Source organism: Pan troglodytes, chromosome 20, assembly GCF_028858775.2.
Source record: "Pan troglodytes isolate AG18354 chromosome 20, NHGRI_mPanTro3-v2.0_pri, whole genome shotgun sequence".
Lineage (NCBI taxonomy): Eukaryota > Metazoa > Chordata > Mammalia > Primates > Hominidae > Pan > Pan troglodytes.
Genome location: NC_072418.2, coordinates 24427909 through 24445829, shown reverse-complemented (window position 1 = coordinate 24445829; position 17921 = coordinate 24427909). Strand labels below are relative to the sequence as shown.

At 44.5% G+C, this 17921-nt stretch overlaps 1 protein-coding gene and 1 non-coding gene across 2 annotated transcripts in view; both read left to right on the top strand.

Moving 5' to 3' along the window:
• ZNF208 (zinc finger protein 208) overlaps window positions 1-17921 on the top strand; it is a 225038-nt gene that overhangs the window by 149100 nt on the left and 58017 nt on the right. The window lies entirely within an intron of this gene.
• LOC107969854 (uncharacterized) lies at window positions 408-16726 on the top strand. Its single transcript, XR_010153783.1, has 9 exons — window positions 408-568; window positions 2135-2413; window positions 6928-7039; window positions 8349-8460; window positions 8560-8677; window positions 8761-8885; window positions 9132-9248; window positions 14697-14872; window positions 16161-16726. It is a non-coding gene; the product is annotated as an uncharacterized LOC107969854 (transcript).

Below are 17921 nucleotides of genomic sequence, written 5' to 3'. Positions count from 1 at the left end.
TTAATATGACTCTTCTGTATGGGCTCTGTCCACAGGGGTACTATAAAATATTTTTTCATTCATCCCCTATGTTATTTGCCTCTTCTCTTCTGCCTGGGCACTGCCAAAAAAAAAAGGAGATTGTAGCAATTCACTGGACCCAGAACCTAGTTGAGGTGACATTCCTATTTTGCCTGGGCCCTGCATATTTGGGTATTGTATCATATCACTGGACTCAACACATAGGGGATGGGAGGCACAAGCATGGGCCCTGCTCACAGAAGGCCTTGTGACATATCTCTGCATCTATTACCTGTGAGATGTGACTGTCCTCTTCTACCTGCACCCTGCTTATAGAGAAGATTGTAACATATTGCTGGGCCTACTGACCAGATGATGTGTTTCTTTTGCCTGAACCTTGCCCACAGGGAGCACTGTGACATGCCACTGGGCTCAGCACCCAGGTGATGTTCCTCTCCTGCCTGGTCCCTTCCATCAGGGAATATTGTACAAATCTCTGGCCAAGCACCCAGTTGATGTGACTCTCCTGCTCACTACCTACTCACAGGTTACATGTCCCATGTCGCAGGTGAGATGACGACTCTCATATCTTAAACCAGACAACAGTTGATATGCTGTCTCTCATAGCTAGGCTTAGGAAAACTGATAAGATTCTGGGTTTCCTATTTTTATGAAGGTCAGAGGGGATTACCACACTCTCACCTGTGGTATAAAGCCTTTGGATTGTACACAGTGTGTCATCACAGAGCCCAGCACACAGATGAGATTGACTTGCATGTATGGACAACCAAGCACCTGTTAAAATTGTGACCCTCACAGATGGACAGACCGCAATTGTGAATCCCACACATGGATGCAGTCCACAGTTGGAATTGTGACTGTCATATGTGACCATCCATCCAGATTTGGGATAGGAAAACATTTTTAAATGCAGCTCATAAGAAAGTGAGGGCTGTCCTATCTGAACCCAGAAAATTGGAGAGATGTTGACTCTCATAACTGGGCCTAGGGACACAGATACAATCATAGGTTTATACCAGCATGAAAATCTCAAGCTGGATTGTGGCTCTCATGCAAACCATATAAAGCCCTAGGATAGTACAGAGAGTGTCCTAAAAGGGCCAAGCACACAGGTGAGATTATGACACTCCTGTGCGCACCCTGACAACAGTAAAGATTGTCATTTTCCCACATGAACCCAGCCCACTTTTGAGGCTCTTAACCTCACATCCAAAGGCAGCTGAAAGTTGAAAAATTGAATCACATACATGGATCTCGTCAACGGGTGGGTTGGTGACTCTCAGACCAAGATTCACCACACCTGTGAGCCTCTGACTCCACTAAGGGAACACAGTTCATGGGAGGGATTGAGGATTTAATACACAGATCCAGTTCACCTTTGAGATGGTGACTCGTGTAATTAGACACAACATACAGTAGGTATTGACTCTCGTACCTTGAACCAGATCATGTATGGGATCATTAATCTCATTCTTAGACCATCTTGCATGTGTGATTGTATCATACAGCTCTTCCCAGCAACTGAGTGATTTGACCCTTCTGCCTAGGTCCTACAGGTGAAATTGTGTCATATCACTGAACCCAGCATCTAGGTGGTGTGAGACTATACTTTTGCCTTAGCACTTTTCACAGAGGGCATTGTGACATTTTGCTGGCCCTAGAACCCAGGGGAAGTGACTTTCCTCTGCTTCGTGGTCTCTGCCCAAGAAGAGATTGTGACATGTCACTGGGCTTAACACCTAGGTGACGTGACTTTCCTCTCCTGCCTGGACCAAACACTTTTGTGATGCAAATCTGTTTGGGCCCCGCCTACAGAGGTATTAAAACATATCTGTTCATTCATCACCTAGGTGATATGACTCTTCTCTTCTGCTTGGGCCCTGACAAAATGGGGGATTTTGACACATCACTAAACCCAGCACTTAAGTGATGCTACTCTTCTGTTTTCCCTGGGCACTGCATATCTTGGGTATTGTTATATATAGCTGGGCATCATTCCTTTAGGATGGGAGGCTCCAGCCTGGGCCCTGCCCATGAGGGGCCTTGTAAGATGTCTCTTCCTCCGTCACCTAAGAGATGTGACTCTCTTCTTTTGCCTGCATCCTGCCCACAGAAAATGTTGTAATGTATTGCTGGACCCAGTCACCAGATGATGTGTCTCTCCTGCCAAGGCTGTGCCCACAGAGAGCATTTTGACATATCACTGGGCTCAGCACCCAGGTGAAATGACTCTGCTGCCTGTACTCTGCTTTAAGAGGGGATTGTAATATATCTGTGGCTGAGCACCTAGGTGAGATGACTTCTGCGTGGTTTCTGACCTCAGGAAAGATTGTGACATATCTTTGCCGAAAACCTACATGATGTGAATCTGCTGCTCACTTCCTACCGACAGGTAAGATTGTGATATATATTTTATCCAGCTCACAGGTTCATTAATTGCTCTTATACCTCAAACCAGCCAATAGAAGAGATACTGTCTCCCATAACTAGACTTAGGAAAATGAGAGAGATTATGAGTCTTCTCTATGTATTAAGGTCATAAAGCACTACTATTCTTTTACATATTATATAAAGCCCTTGAATGGTACAGAAAGTGTCATTACAGGGCACACTAAACAGGTGAGACTGTGTTTCTTATATGCACATACCACCAACTGTTAAGACTGTCGCCCTCACAGATGGACAGAGCCCATTGGAGAGGTCCTGAATTTCACACATTGACACAGCCCACAGTTTGGATTGTGACTGTCATATGTGAACATCCAGCTACAGTTGGGATGGTGACTCATTTCTAATTCTGGCAAGTTAGATCCTTTCTACCTGGATGTATTCAATGGAGAGATGTTGACTCTTATTCCTGGGTTTGGGGCCACAGGTAGGATCATGAGTCTGTAGATGCACAAAGGTCTCAGAGCATACTGTGACTTTAATGTGTGTGTGTGTGTGACTTTAATGTGCTCTGAGACCTTTGTGATACAAAGGGTGTCATAACAGAGCATGGTATAGAGGTGACATTATGACACTCATATATGTATATCCAGCTGGCAGTAAATATTGTCATTCTTCCACATGAACACAGCTCACTCTTGAGGTTCTGAATCTCACATGCAAAGAAAGTTGAAGATGGAAAATTGATTCATACATGGATTCGGTTCACAGGTGGGTTGGTGACACTAAGACCAAGATCCAGCATATCTGTGAGGCTTTGACTCCAGTAAAGGGACACAGTCTGTAGGAGGGATTGAGGCTCTTATGGATGGATTCCCTAAACTGTTGAGATTGTGGGTTATACACTTAGACCCAACATACAGGAGGTGGTGCCTCTCATACCTAGAACCAAGACGTGTGCAGGATGGTTAATCTCATCTCTGGATCTTCCTGCAGCTGTGATTGTGACATATACCTCAGCCTAGCACTTGAGAACTTTTACGCTCCTGCCTGGGCTCAGCCCACAGACTGGGTAGTGACATCTTGCTGCACCCAGCACTTAGTCAATGTCTTGGTTCTGCCCATAGAGACAACTTTGACATATTGTGGCTCCTCGCACTTAGGTTATGTGACTCTCGTGCCTGTGTTTTGCCCACATGGGCCATTGTGACATATTGCTGAGTCCAACATGAAGGTGATGTAATCCTCCACCCTGTCCTCTGCCTACAGAAGGCATTGTAACATACCTTTTGGTCCCTCAACGGTGATGTTACTCTCTGGCTCACCCTTCTTTCAAGGGGTATTGGGACATACTGCTGTACCCAGCACCTAGGTTATGTGAATTTTTCTACTGCTTCGGCTGTGCCCAGTGAGGGGCTATGAAGTATCTCTGGGCCCAGCGCCTACGTGATTTGACTCTTCTTTTTCTTTTTCATTTTTTTTTTTTTTTTTGAGACAGTTTCACTCTGTTGCCTAGGCTGGAATGCAGTGGTGAGATCTCGGCTCACTGCAGCTTCAGCCTCCTGGGTTCAAGCGATTCTCTCACCTCAGCCTCTTGAGAAGCTGGGATTACAGGTACCTGTCACCATGCCTGGCTAATTTTGTAGAGACGGGGTTTCACCATGTTGGCCAAGCTGGTCTTGAACTCCTGACCTCAGGAGATCCACCTCTCTTGGCCTCCCAAAGTACTAGGATTACAGGCGTGAACCACCATGCCCGGCCAGATGAGAAAGCATTAGTATGACAAGGGCCATTTATAACTCTTGAGTTCTTAACAAAAGATGATATCTGCAAAATTAAGTGTTCTATTTAAGAAAAACATTGAGCAAGCTTATCCTGCATTTCTACACAAAGAGCACAACAACAATACAATCCACAACAGTCAAGCAAAATAAGTAAAATTGTCCCAAGTAAACTAAATAAGGGCAGATGTTGGAACAAAGCTGATATGGGTTTACTACCTGATTCCAATATGTGTTCACAGTTAGAATAGTGATCCGGATTTATTTATTTATTTATTGAGATGGAGTCTCACTCTGTTGGCAAGGCTGGAGTGCAGTAGCACAATCTCGACTCACTGCAACTCCGCCTGCCGGGTTCAAGCAATTCTCCTGCCTTAGCCTCCTGAGTAGCTGGGATTACAGGCATGTGCCACCACTCCCAGCTTATTTTTGTATTTTTAGTAGAGACAGAGTTTCACCATGTTGGCCAGGCTGGTCTCGAACTCCTGACCTCATGATCCACCCACCTCGGCCTCCGAAAGTGCTGGGATTACAGGCATGAGCCACCGTGCCTGGCCCCTGATCTGGATTTTTATATTACCCATCTCTCTTGTTTCTTTAGAGCTGCAGTCAGAGATCACTGGTGTGTTCACAGGAATAAGCAGAATTAGTCTAAATAGCAGGGAAAATACTCAAAAACAACAAATGAGACTAGTGTCTAATAACGGGTGTACTATAGTTCTTGAAACATAATTTTTTTCTCTCTCCTGTCTTCCATTTCTACTAAAGACAAATCACGGTAAAACTGATTTACTTGCATAAAAAGCTTTAGTCTTATACTTGGCCTGATTATTTGTATAAAGTGCAGCATAAATAATTATTTTTCACATATGTTTTAAAAATTGGCTTTGATGTAACTATGTTCCATTAAAGGAATATCAGAAAAGACTTTTCAAAAGCCAAGCCCAGCCATGGGTTTGTACCATCAAATACCTATGAGTTGGGTGAGTTTCTCTTTTCTTGGGGTCCCAAGACAACTTCAGGCTCCTGATTCTGTCAGAAAGAGACATTCCTGGCCAGGCATGGTGGCTCACACTTGTAATCCCAGCACTGTGGGAGGCCAAGGTGAGTGGATCACCTGAGGTCAGGAGTTCGAGACCAGCCTGCTCAACATGGTGAAAACCCATCTTTACATGAAATACTAATATTAGCTGGTTGTGGTAGCATGCACCTGTAGTCTCAGTTACTCAGGCAGCTGAGGCAGGAGGATCACTTGAACCTGGGAAGCAGAGGTTGCAGTGAGTTGAAATCACACCATTGTACCCCAGGCTGGGTGATAGAAGGAAACTCTGTCTAAAAAAAAAAAAAGAAATGACATAGCAGGAGGCCAGGTTTCCCATAAGGCTTATATTGACTCTACAAATTCAGTATGATTTCTTCAAGGAAAGCACCCCATTCCAGCCAAAGTCTGGTGAAATTATCAGTGTCTCCAATTGTGCCCTGTTGCAAAAGAAAACATGCTTATGGCACATATGCAAATAGCTATATTTCCATAAATTAAAAATACCAATAGGTTTCTATATTCTGGAGAAATCAGGTAGAGAAAAACAAATATGCTCCAAATTTTTTTACAGAAGTATACATTCCCCAGTTGTTAAAAACTGTAAATAGCTATAAATATTTTGACTCTGAAAAACAAAAAAAAAGGATTTGCAGCATTTTAAGAAAAAAGCCAAAAACTATTATTTTTGTCTTCTATTATTTCAGTTTATGCCATAAACTCCTTTTCTGCTTGATATTCATTAACATTTCAGCTCTCCATGAGAGTCCTGAAAATTTTTCCTCTGTTATAATGTTGCAGTCTCCAAAGTTATCAGAAACCTGCATTTAAAAACACCTGGCAAAGTTCCATAGCGGACCATAAATCACCTCTTGAAGAGGATCGAATCAAGACAACAATTGTCTGTGGGTGACAAAAAGTCCCAGGACAGCTGTAATTTATTTATTTATTTATTTATTTATTTATTTATTTATTTATTTAGAGACAGAGCCTCATCTTGCTCTGTCGCCCAGGCTGGAGTGCAATGGCACAATCTTGGCTCACTGTAACCTCCGTCTCCTGGGTTCAAGCAATTCTCCTGCCTCAGCCTTGGGAGTAGCTGGGATTACAGGTGTCTGTTCCACGCCAGGCTCTTTTAAAATTATTTTTAGTAGAGACAGGATTGCACTATATATTGACCAGGCTGGTCTGGAACTTCTGACCTCAGGTTATCCACCTGCCTCAGTCTCCCAAAGTGCTGGGATTATAGACGTGAGCCACCGTGCCCGGCCAACCCCCTAAATCTTAGAAAGGACTTGAACCTTCCTAACTTGGGCCTCAAGCTTTTTATTAAGAGAGGTCTTTAACCCAGTATTTCTTAGGAGAGACTGTAACTCTTCTATGTTGGGCCTCTAACCCAATCCCATTTTTTACCCTGGTAAAATGTACTCCACTAGTTACCCCAAGTTGGCTAATTGGTGCTGCAGTTTACTTCCTTTGGTTCAGTTTTCTCCTCAGTATAGTCCCTTTATAGTTTGCCAGAAAGCTGTTACTGAAAAGGGCTTTTAATCCAGACCCCAAGAAGTCAGGGTGAGCCCATGCAGTAAAATGAAAGCAAGTTTATTAGAGAAGTAAAGAAACAAAGAAACCAAAAAAATGGCTGCTCCATAGGCAGAGCAGCTAATGTAATTCTTGTCTCTTAAATTGGTTTGACCATAGGAGGGATTGAGACAATTCTGGAAGCCCAGCACCTAGGTGATGTGACTTTCATCTTTTGTTTGGACCGTGTGCACAAAAGGAAGAGTGGCTTATCACTGGACCTCACACACAGGTGATGTAACGCTTCTGTCTAGGGTAATTGTGATACGTTCCTGTGCCCATCACCCAGATAATGTGACTCTTCTCTTTTCCTGAGACCTTCCTACAGTGGAGATTGTGACATATTACTTGGCCCAGTACCTATGTAATGTGACTCTTCTCTCATACCAGAGACTTGCACCTAGGGTAGTTGTGACATATAGCTGGGCTCAGCCCCTGGGTTATGTGACTCTTTTGATTATCCTCAGCTCTACCTACAAGGAGCACTGGGAAATATATCTTTGGGCCCCTCAATTAGGTGATGTGACTCCCCTTCCTGGACTCTTTCCTCAGGAGGTATTGTGACATATTCCTGGAGCAAGTACCCAGGTAATGTAACTCTTTTCTACTGCTTGGACTCTACCCAAGGAGAGATTGTAATGTATCACTGGGCCCAGCACCTAGGTTACGTGACTTCCCTCTTGTGTCTGAGTCTTGCATAAATTGTGTATTGTGACAAATCTCTGGGTCTAAAACCTAGGTGATGAGACTCTTATGCATGAGCCCTGCTTATAGGGATATTATGACATATCTTTCTTTTTTTTTTAATCACCTATGTGATGTGCCTTTGTTTGTGTGTGTGTGTGTGCATCCTGGCCCTGACAAAAGGGGGGATTGTAACATATCATTAAACTTAGTACCAAGGTGTTATGACTCTCCTTGTTTGCCTGGGCCCTGCATATATTTGGTAATGTGACGTATGGCTGAGACAAACACCTAGGGCATGAGAGCCTTGTGCCTGGGTCCTGCCCACAAGGAGCCTTTTGGCTTATCTCTGCATCCATGAACTAGGAGATGTGACTATTCTTTTCTGTCTGGGTTCTGCAAAAACAAGTGATTGTGACATATCATCAAACCCAGCAACTAGACGATGTGATTTTTCTTCCCTGCTTGAGCCCTGGATATGCTGTGCATTGTGATATATGGCTGGGTCCAACATCAAGGTAATGTGACTCTCCTAAATGGACTCTGCCCACAGGAGTATTATGACATATCTTTACATTTATCACCTTGGTTATGTGACTCTTTTTATTTCCCTGAGCCCTCTTGAATTAGGAATTGTGTCATATCACTGAACCTAGCACCTAGGTGATGTGACTCTGTTTTATTGCCTGGGTTCTGCATTTTTTAAGTATTGTGACATGTCCCCGACCACAACACCTAAAGAATTGGGAGGTACCTGCTTGTACTCTGCCTATGGAGGGGGTGGGCATTGTGATATATCTCTGGTTCCATCAGCTGCTTCATTTGACTCTCCTCTCCTACCCATGTTTTGTCAATAGGAGAGATTGTGACATATCTCTGGAAACAGAACCTTAGTGATGTGACTCTTGTCTCCTGCTGAAGCCATGCCCACACAAGGGAAAGTGACTTATCACTGGGCCCAGCACACAGGTGATGTAATTATTCTGCCTGGTTTTTGTACCCAGGAGCCATTGTAATCTATCTCTGGGCCCATCATTTAAATGATGTGACTATCCTTTTCTTCCTCAGCGCTATTCACAGGAAAAATAGTGACACATCTGTGGGGTTCTCACCGAAATGATGTGACTCTCTTGCCTGGGCTCACCTCTCAAGGGAATTTTGACATATTACTGGACCAAGCACCTAGGTGATGTGGCTCTGACAAAGGAGAAATTGTGATGTACCACTGTTTCCAGCACCTAAGAGATCTGACTCTCCTCTTTTGCATAGGCCCTGCATTTATTGTGTATTGTGACATATGGCTTGGTCCAACACCTAGGTGGTGTGACTCTCTACTTCTTCCTGGGCCATGCCAAAGAAGAGGATTGTGACATGTCACTGGATCCAGCACCTAGGTGATGTAAATCTTTTCTTTTGCTGAGCCATGCATATTTTTGGTATTGGGACATGTCACTGGACCCAACACCTACAGGATTGGGTCAGAGGCTACTGAATAAGCCCTGTCCATAGGTGGCCTTGTGACATATGTCTGCCTCTATCACCAAAGTGATGTGACACTTTTTCTGCCTGCATCCTGCACATAGAGAAGATTGTGACATATCACTGGGCCCAGTAACCAGGTGATGTGTCTTTTCTGGCAGGTCTTTTCCCACAGGGAGCATTGTGAAATATCACTGGGCTCAGCCACCAGGTTATGTGACCTTCCTGCCTTGCCCTGCTTCCAGGAAATGTTGTGACATCCCTCATACAGCACCCAGGTGATGCGACTCTTCTGCTCATTTTCTACTTATACTTGGGATTGTGACAAATATCCTGGTCCAACTCATAGGTGCTATGATGATTCCCATACCTGGAATCAGCCAATAGGGGAGATAGTGTCTCTTGTATTGTAGCTTAGGGAAACAAGTAAGATCCTGGGCCTCCTCTTTGTATGAATGTCATAAAGAATTACCAATCTGACTGGGCAGGGTGGCTCATGCCTGTAATCCCAGCACTTTGGGAGGCCAAGGTGGGTGGATCATGAAGTCAGGAGTTGGAGACCAGCCTGGCCAACATAGTGAAACTCTGTCTCTACTGAAAATAAAAAAATTAGCCGTGTGTGGTGGCATGCACCTGTAGTCCTAGCTACTCAAGAGGCGGAGGCAGGAGAATCACTTAAACCTGGAGGCAGAGGTTGCAGTGAGCCGAGACCATGTCATTGCACTCCAGCCTGGGTGACAGAGTGAGATGAGACTTCCTCTCAAAAAAAAAAAAAAAAAAAAGAATTACCAATCTTTGGTGTGTTTCATAAACCTTTTGAGTGGCACAAAGAGTGTCTTCACAGGGCTTAGCACACAGGTGAGATTGTTTCTAAAATGCGGAAACTGCCAACTGTTAGGATTGTCACCCTCACACATGGCAAAAGCCAACTGGTGAGCTCCTGAATCTCACAGGTGGACACAGTTCAAAGTTGGAATTGTTACTGTCATATATTAACATTTGGCCACAATTAATAAATTGTCATTAATAAATGCAGTGCATAGGCAGGTGAAGACTCTCCAATCTAGACCCTGCCGACTAGAGAGTGAGGACTGTCTAATCTGGACCCTGACAACTATGCTTATACCTGAACTTAGGGTCAAAGATATAATCATGGGTCTATACTAGCAGAAAGGTCTCAGAGCAGACTGTGACTTTTATGCACACTCTACAAAGTCCTCAGGCAGTGCAGAAAGAGTTCCAACAGAGCCCAGCACACAGATGAGATTGTGCCACTCATATGCACACCCAGTCAACAGTAAAGATTGTCATTCTGTCTCATGAAAACAGCCAATGATTGAGCTTCTGAATCTCAGACTTGGAGGCAGTCAAAAGTTAGAAAATTGACTATCATACCTGGATCTCATTCACAGGTGGGTTGGTGACTCTCAGATTCAACACAACTCTGAGGCTGTGACTTCACTAAGGAGATACAGTCCACACGAGGAATTAAGGGTCTCATGGACAGATTAGTCTACCATCCAGATTGTGACTCTTTATGTAGGCCCAACATACATGAGCTATTGAATCTTACACCTCGAACCTAGATACATATGGGATTGTTAATCTCATACCTGGACATTCCTGCAGGTGTGATTGTGACATAGATTCTGCCTGTCGTGTGACTGATTTAACTCTACTCCCTGGGCCCAGCCCAGAGCTGAAATTATAAAATTTCATTGAAAGCAGCAATTAGGTGATGTAGCTGCATGCTCCTGCCTTAGCGTTGCCAAAAGGGAGCATTGTGACATATTGCTTGGCCTTGCACCCAGGTGATGTGAGTCTCTTCTGCCTTCATGCTGCCCACAGGCAGCACTGTCACATATCACTTGGCACCACATTCAGGTTATGTGACTCTCCTGCCTGTGCCCTGCCCATATGGGCCATTTTGACATGTAGCTGAGTCTGATACCCAGGTGATGTAACTCTCTGGCCTGGCCCTGCCTACTAGGTTTTCTGTGACATATCTATGCACCAATCAACTTTGTGTTTTGATAATCCTCTTCTACCAATTTCTGCTCAAAAGAAGGATTTTGACAAATAATTGGGACCAGCACCTAGCTGAGGTTACTCTTTCAAGTAACCTTCTTTCAAGGTTTGGTTTGCAGGGGATGTTGTGACATTGCTAGGCTAACAGACAGGTGATATTCTTCTGCCTTGGCTCTTCCAAAATAAAGCATTTTTATATAGTGCTGTGCCCAGGACCACAGTGACTGAGTCTCCTGCCTAGACTCTGCCCACAGAAAGATTGTAACATATCTCTAGACCCATCAACTATTTGATGTGAATCTCTTCTTTTACCTTGTCTTTTCCCACAAAAGAGATTGTGATATATCTCTGGGCCCAGCACCTAGGTGATGTGACTTCTTCTGCCTGGGTCATGCCCATACAAGGGAGAGTAACTTACTACCAAGCCCACCACAGACATGCTGAGATACTTCTGCCTGTTGCTTGCCCACAGGATACATATGCCAGATTTCCGGGCCCATCACCTAGGTGATGAGACTCTCCTCTTCTTTCTGGGACCAATACACAGTGGGAATTGTGATGCATCGTTTAGCTCAGCAGCTACATGATGTGACCCTCTTCTCATGAGATTCCTGCCCACTTGGGTAATTGTAACATATAATGTAGCCGAGTTACTAGGATACCTGACTCTTCTCTTATTCCTGAGACTTACACAGAATCGGCAACATCTCTGATCTTCTCACCTAGGTGAGGTTACACTCCTCCCTGATCTCTCCCTTCAGGGAATATTTTGACATATAGCTAGACCCAACACCTGGGTAATAAGTGTGTGGGCTCCGTCCAAGAAGAAATTGGGATGTATTGCTAGGCTCAGCACCTAAGTTATGTGACTCTTCTCTCCTGCCTGGGCCCTGCATACATTGTGTATTTTGACATATCGTGGGCTCCAACACCTAGGAAATTGGCGATTTCTACCTGTGGCCTGCCCACAGGAGGCCTTGTGATATATCTCTGCATCATGACCTAAGAGATATGACCCTTGTTTTTAGCCTCCACTTTGCCCACAGGGAAAATTGTGACATATCACTGGGCCCAGCAACAAGGTGATGAGTTTGTTTTGCCTGCACCTTGCCCACAGAAAACAGTGGAACATAGCCCTTGGCCTAGCACTAAGGTGATGTTTCTTTTATCCCTGGTCCCTGGCCTCAAAAATGACTGTGATTTTACCCTTTCCCAGCTCTCGGGTGATGTGATCATCCTGCTCATTCTCTACTGACAAATGGGATTGTTACATACATCTTGGCCTGGCTGACAGGTGCAATAATGACTCTCATACCAGTCACCATGAGAGATACTGTCTCTTGTAGCTAAGCTTAGAGAAATGGGTAAGATCCTGAGTCTCCTTTTTGTAGGAAGGTCATAGATTATTTCCACTCCCTCACATACTGTATAAAGCCCTCAGGTGATACAGAGAGTGTCTTCACAGGGCCCAACACACAGGTGAGATTCTTTATATTGTGTGTACACCCCACCAATTATTAGGATTATTGCATTCACACAAGGACACAGTGTACTGGTGAGTTCTTGAACTTCATACATGGATGCAGCTTACAGTTGGAATTGTGACTGTCGTATGTAAACATCTGACCACAACTGAGATGGTGACTCATTTCTAAAACCATCTCATAGGCAGCAGAGTAATCTCCTCTCTGGACCAAGTCAATTAAAGAGATGTTGACTCTCATACATGGGCTTAGGGCCATGAGTACAATCATGGGTTCATACCAGCATGGAGGTCTCAGAGCAAATTCTGACTCTTGTGAATAGCATATAAAGCCCTTGAATAGTAGAGAGACTGTCCTCATAGGGCCCAGCACACAGGTAATATTGTGACACTCTTATGCACAGGTAGCCAATAGTAAAGATTGTCATCCTTCCACATGAACACAACCCACTGTTGAGGCTCTGAATCTCCCACTCAGAGGCAGTGAGAAGTTGAAGAAATAACTCTTATATGTGGATCTGATCCATAGGCTGGTTGGTTACCCTCAGACCAAGATTCCTCACGGCTGTGAGGCTGTGGCTTCATTAAGGGGACACAGTCTTCAGGAGGGATTGGGTCTTTTGGGTACAAATCCAGCCCATTGTTGAAATTGTGACTCAGGTACTTAAACCAAACTTACAAAAGGTGTTGACTCCCAAACCTGAAACTGGGACATGTGTGGGATTGTTAATTTCATTTCAGGACCTTCCTGCTGGTGTGATTCTGACATATCCTTCTGCCCAGAATCTGAGCGATCTGACTTCCCAGCCTTGGTCCAGCCCCCAGTAGGGATTATGACGTATCACTTGGCCAAGCACTTAGCTGATGTGACCTATTCTTCTGCCTTGGCTCTGCCCATAGAGGACATTGTGATGCACTGTCAGGCCCTGCACCCAGGTTATGTGATTTCTGCCTGTGCCCTGACCACATTGGCTGTTTTGACATATTGCACTGTCCAGTACTCAAGTGATGTTACACTTCTGCCTGTGCCCTTCCTACAGGGGACATTATGAAATATCTCTGTGCCCATCACCCATGTATGTTGACTCTCCTGAATGGATTCTGCTCACAGGGGGATTGAGACATATCTGGGCTCAGCACTCAGATGATGTGACGGTTCTCTTTTTTTTTTTTTTTTTTTTTTTTTTTTTTGATGTGGAGTCTTGCTCCATCACCCAGGCTGGAGTGCAGTAGCGCAATCTCCGGTCACTGCAACCTCTGCTCCTGGGTTCAAGTAATTCTTCTGTCTCAGCCTCCTGAATAGCTGGGACTACAGGTGCCTGCCACCACACTTGGTGTATTTTGTATTTTTAGTAGAGATGGGGCTTCACCTTGTTGGTCAGGCTGGTCTCAAACTCCTGATCTCAGGTGATCCACCCTCCTCAGCCTCCGAAAGTGCTGGGATTACAGGCATGAGCCACCACACCCAGCCAATGCTTATCATTTTCCTATGTTCTGCTCCCACAAAAGATAGTGGCCCAGCACAAAGGTGATGTGAGTCTCCTACCTGGACCCTGCTCACAGGGAGCATTGTGAAATATCTCTGGGCCCATCAACTGTTTGATGTGAGTCTCCTCTGTTACCTGGGCTTTGCCTATGGAAGACACTGTGACATATCACTGGGCCCAGCACCCAGGTGGTTTGATTTGCCTCTTCTGACTGGGCCATGCCAACAGATAAATAGTAACTTATCACAGGGTCCAGCACACAGGTGCTGTGGCTCTTCTGCCTGGTCCCTGCCCACAGGTGTCATTGATACATATCTTTGGTCCCAACAAGTAGATGATGTGACTCTTTACTTCATTCTGGGACATGTACACAGTGGGGATTGTGACATATCGCTAAGCCCAGCATTTATGTGATGTGATTCGCATGCCTGGGCCCTGCCCACTGCAGTGATTATGACATATATCTGGGTGCAGCCCCTAGGTTATGTGACTCTCCTCTTTTCCATGATCCCTACTCATAGCATGAATTGTGACATAGGTCAGGTTTTCTCACCTAGGTTATGTGACTTTCTTGTCTTTGCCCTTCCATCGGGGGCATTGTGACATATTGCTAGTTCCATTATCTGGGTGATTTGACTCTCCTCACCTGCCTGTGCACCACCCAAAGGGGACATTGTGACAAATCCCTGAACCAATTTTCTACATAATGTGCCTCTCCTCTGTTGCAGGAGACATGACCCAAAAAGGGATTATGACATATCTCTGAGCCCAACACCCAAATGTTGTGACTCTCCTGCCTGGGCTGTGCCTAGAGAAAATATAATATGTCACTGGGCCCTGCATGCAAGTGATCTGATTCTCCAGCCTGGGCCTTGCCCACAGGGGAGATTGAGACATATTCCAGGTGAAGAATTATGGTGATGTTACTCTCATTTATTAGCCTTTCCCACGGGTAAAATTGTGAAATATAATGTGGTCAAGCACACAGATGAGATTTTTATTCTTGTATGCAATCCCAGACAACAGTTACTATTGTCACTATAACACATGGACAAAGACTGCTGTTGAGGTCCCAAGTCTCATGAGTGAATGCAGTCAACAGCTGGAATTGTGACTGTCATATGTATACCTTGCCAGAAGTGGGATGGTGACTCATTTCTGGATTCAGTTCACAGGAATGGTGATGACTGTCAAACATGGGCCCAGCCAATAAGAGAGATGTTGACTCTGGTAGCTAGGCTTTGGGGTCTAAGTCTTTTACTTGTAGGAAGGTAGTAGAAGATTATGACACTCACACATATAGTATAAAGCTTTTGGGCAATACAGAGTGTCATTACAAGACTGAGTACACAGGTGACATTGTGACTCTCCTATACACACCTAGCCAACAGTTTGAATTGCCACCCTCACACATAGGCCGAGCTTACTGGTGAGGTCCTGAGTCTCACATATGAACCTATTACACCAGTTGGATGGTGGAAAATTTCTGAACCCAATTCACTTGCCCAATAAACCCACCAATAGAAGATATGTTGCTGCTTGTACCTAGGCTTAGGGCAACAGGTAAGGTTTTGGGTTTTCTACTTGTATAAATGTCACAGAGGATTACCACGCTCACTAATATTGTATAATGCCCTTGGGTTGTACAGAAAGTGTCATTACATAACTCAGCAAAATTTGAGATTGTGACTCTCAAATGCACACCCAGCAAAGAGTAAGAATTGTCACCCACACACATGGACAGAACCCGCAGGTTCACTTACAGATGCAGTCCACAGTTGGAATTTTTAATGTCATGTGTGGATCCAGCCACAGGTGGGAGGGTGACTCATAAAACCCAACTAAGAGGCACAGCAATTACTTTCATACCTGGACCCAGACAATAGGAGAGATGTTGACTCTCATACCTAAACTTAGGGCAACAGGCAAGATCATGAATTTATACCAGTGGTAATATCTCACAGGGGATTGTGACTCTCACCCAATCAATGTAAAGCCCTTGGGTGGTACAGAGAGTGTCATAAGAGGACCCAGAACAAGCTGAGATTTTAATTCTCATATGCACTTCCAGCGCCTAGTAAAAATTGTCACCCTCCTGCATGGATACAGAAAACTGTTGAGCTTCTGAATCTCACACCTGGACACAGTCGAAAGTTGGGATTGTAATTGTTTTATGTGGATTTTGTCTACAGGTGGATGGTGACTCTAAGACCAGGATTCAACACAACTAGAAGGCTTTGACTCTAATACAAGTCACAGAAGGCTCTGCGACTCTTCTATTTTCTCTAGGTTATGCAAATGGAGGTGGATTGTGACATATCATAGGGCCAACACAACACACAGTCTACAGGTGGAATTGGGACTCTCATGCATGGATCCAGTTCATCATTGATACTGTGACTCATGTACTTGGATGCAACTCACAGGGGGTGTTGACGCTTTTACCTGAAGCTGGGACATGTGTGGAATTGTGAATCTTAGCCCTAGATCTTCCCACAAGTATGACTGTGACATATACTTTTGCCTAGCACCTGAGTGATTTTACTTCCCTGCCTGGGCCCAGCTCTCAGAAAAGATTGTGATGTGACTCTCTTGCTTGAGCCCTACCCACAGAGGCTATTGTGAAATTTCACTGGGCCCAGCACTTAGGTCATGTGACTCTTATTTTCAGCCTGGGCCCTGTCCACAAAGTCACTGTGAGATGTCACTGAGCCCAGCACCTCTGTGATGTGACTGTACTGCCTGGGCCCTGCCCACAGTAGGTATTGTGAAATACTTTGCCTGCATTCTGCCTACCCCCCAGCAAAAAAAAAAAAAAAAAAAAAAGAACTGTGACATACCACAGGCCCAAGCACTTAGGTGATATAACTCTCCTCTTCTGCCTGGGCTCTGGCCTCAGGGGAGATTGAAACATTGTACTGAGCCCAGATTGCAGGTGATGTGACCCTCTATCTTAGGCTCTGCCCACAGGAGGTATTGTGATATACCTCTGTGGTCATAATTTAGGTGCTTTGACTCTTCTATTTTCTCTAAGTCACGCAAATGGAGGGGGATTGTGACATATCATAGGGCCAACACAAAAATAATGTAAAACTCCTGCCTGAGCCATGCCCATAGAAGGCATTGTGACATATCACCAGTCACATCACTCAGGTGATGTAACTCTCTTTCCTGAGCCCTGCCCACAGGCATATTGTAACATATCTTTAGCCTAGAACTTAAAATATGTGACTCTCTTAGCTTGTTTCTTTTCCACAGGTGGGATTTTGACATATAACTGCACCCAGCACACAGGTGAGATTGTGACTCTTGTATGCTCATCCTGCCAAAAGTTGAGTGTCACCCTCACACATGGACAGAGACTTCTGGTAAGGTCTTGAATCTTGTACATGGACACAGTCCACAGCTGGAATGTCATATGTAGATCCAGCCACAGGAGTGATGTTGACCTATTTATAAAGTTAGCTCACAGGCACATTGATAACTCTCATACCTGGATCCAGCCAATAAAATATATGTTGACTATTATAGCTAGGCTTGAGGAAACTGGTAGGGTCCTGGGTCTCCTACCTGTATGAGAGTCACGGAAGATTATGACACTTATGGAAAGTACATAAAGCCCTCTGGCAATGCAAAGTTTTATCACAGGGCCCAGCACGCAGGTGAGATTGTGACTTTAATATGCAGACAAAGCTAACAGTTTGTATTGTTACCTTCACATATAAACAGAGCCCACTGGTGAGGTTCTAAATCTCACACACCAAAAAAATTCACAGTTGGAATTGTGACTGATATGTGAATCTGCCCACTGATGGAATGCTGACTCATTTCTGGATTCAGCTTAGAAAAATGGTGATGACTGTTTCACCTGGACTCAGCCAAATGGAGAGATGTTGACTCTCTTAACTAGGTGTGATGGTTAATACTGAGTGTCAACTAGGCTGGATTGAAGG